The sequence below is a fragment of the Cyprinodon variegatus genome, unplaced genomic scaffold (assembly GCF_000732505.1).
Source record: "Cyprinodon variegatus isolate N-32 unplaced genomic scaffold, C_variegatus-1.0 Scaffold6, whole genome shotgun sequence".
Classification (NCBI taxonomy): Eukaryota; Metazoa; Chordata; class Actinopteri; order Cyprinodontiformes; family Cyprinodontidae; genus Cyprinodon; species Cyprinodon variegatus.
The window spans coordinates 2,894,996-2,897,138 of record NW_015150459.1 but is presented as its reverse complement, the minus strand read 5'-3'; the positions used below and the strand labels follow the sequence as shown (position 1 = coordinate 2,897,138).

At 35.5% G+C, this 2,143-nt stretch overlaps 1 protein-coding gene across 1 annotated transcript in view; it reads left to right on the top strand.

Moving 5' to 3' along the window:
• The first annotated feature begins 153 nt into the window (after nucleotides 1-153).
• agpat3 (1-acylglycerol-3-phosphate O-acyltransferase 3) overlaps nucleotides 154-2,143 on the top strand; it is a 24,821-nt gene continuing 22,831 nt past the window's right edge. The window contains exon 1 of the mRNA XM_015375356.1: nucleotides 154-374. The gene's annotated coding sequence lies outside the window, so the exon portion shown is untranslated. The remainder of the gene's footprint in view (nucleotides 375-2,143) is intronic.

The window sequence follows — 2,143 nt, the reverse complement described above, 5'->3', positions numbered from 1 at the left end:
TCAGAATGCTGACATTTTCCCATATTAAACTGAAATAAAAGTAAAAATCAGTGAAGTTTGTTAATTTTTTTCAGTGGCCCTAATCCACTTCCGTAGATCAGGACTGAGTTTTCCTATCGATCCGTGGAAATGAATCAGGGGCCGGACCGGATGTAGGACCAGCAGCTACCTTCAGCTGAAATGTGCTGCTTTAACGGACAAACAATAGAGTCCGTCTAAATCCCTTCACCTGAAGTCATTTCTGCTGCATTTTTTTTCCCCAGGAAAAGGAGGAGCAGACAGCCTGCGTTCATTTACAGATGCACTTTACGCCCTCCTTTGGAGCAGAAAGCAGAGAAAAGTGTCGCTAAATCCACAGACTGATCCTCCTGCAGGTAAGAACAGAGAACCGTTACTGACTCCTGCTGCCAATGTCAGCAGCTAACTAGCTTAGCTTAGCTGCAGTCTCTAAATTAAACACGCCGCTGTCAGCGTGGATAAAGTTGATTTTTATATCACTTCGTTGTTAATGAAAATTCTCCCACATTCAGACCTAAAACATTTTTTTTTCACTGCGACACAAATGTAGCTAACTTAGCATGCTAGCAAGCTAGGATGGCTCCAGCTCTCTGAGTTGCAGCAGTAGTTTTACTTTGCAGTGTTTTGCTGCCAGATTTCACCCATTTAAATAACGACCACAATTCTTGCAGTTTATACATATTTTAATTTAAAGGCGAATATTTCCTCTCCATCAAGTTTGAAGTTATCTAGTTGTTCTGTAACCGCAGAAAGCCATGTGTGTGTGATAAGATAAGCTCTGTCAGTGCTGGCCAGTTCTTTCAGCCTGTCGTGTCGCAGCCTGGCATTTAGATCCACATGGAGCTGCAAGACAGTTTAGTCATGACTCATTATAAAAACACAAGTGACCTGCAGCACTCACACCCGCATAAAGGTTACCTGAGTTCATCTAATTATTCCTGCATATGAGGAGCAGAGTGTAATCTTGGAATAGAGGAGCCTGAAAAATGAATGTTATTCTGACAGGGATTATTTTGTTGCTAATGGGGAGAATCTGATGTTGGATGTTTGGTGTACTTTTGCCTTTTTTTTTTTTTTTTTTTTTTTTAAAGCTGTGTCACTGTATTTTTGGTCTTTTTGACAAAAAACCACTAACATAGGCAATACTACATTTAAGGGGAAGTGCACTAGTTCCTCCTGGCTTTTAAGCTATTTGTGTCACAGATGCATTCAGTAGAAAGGATATTGCATTATTAAAACCTTCAAAAATGTTTTGTTTTTTTGCAAAGCATAAAACTATATTCATGCACATCAAGGGTGTAACTTTGTGATGAAAGTTGGTGGGGTTGATGGCTGATTGACCTGCAGTTACTCAACCCGAATACTTTCCACGCTTTTTTGTATTTTCCAAACATTAGCCCAAATATATATTTATTGAATGCTTTCCTATTGTTGAGAACACAAGAGAACTATAATACACTGATATTTATATTTATAGATTAATAGAGAGATGTCTTTTAGTGCATTTTGTATATATATATATATATATATATATATATATATATATATATATATATATATATACAAAGAAACATTATTGTATAAAAAAAATACCTAGAAGTACAATTTCAATTCCATCCATCCAGAAAAATATGGATATGCTGCATTTTAAATATAGCATAGCATATTTTTTTCTTGTTAACTTGAAGATATATTTGCATATCCCAGTAAATCTGTTTCACCTTTAAATCTGCAGCTCTCCCTACTTCTCTCTGTGCTCTGTTTAAAAATAGATTTATGACTCTCTTTACTAATATAATGATGCCAGAAACAAAATTTCAAGATATGTAGAAGCTCTGCAGGCTAATTCTATCTGTAAAATAAGAAAACATGTTAATTTTAACCAGTAACTGTAAAGTCATGCCCTCTGAGAAGCCAAGATGTTTTTAACTAGTACAGAAAAACAAACTATGTTTTTCTCAAGCTTCTTGCATTATAATACTAACTTGCATAAACTTACAATTTGGTGCAATTTTTAGCTGAAAAAACTCCATATGTCAAACTGATTTTTCAGTGGTATGATTTTTTTTTTTAAACTAACCCGTCTCTTAATTTCTACCTAAACATCAAAGTAACTGCTGGTAAT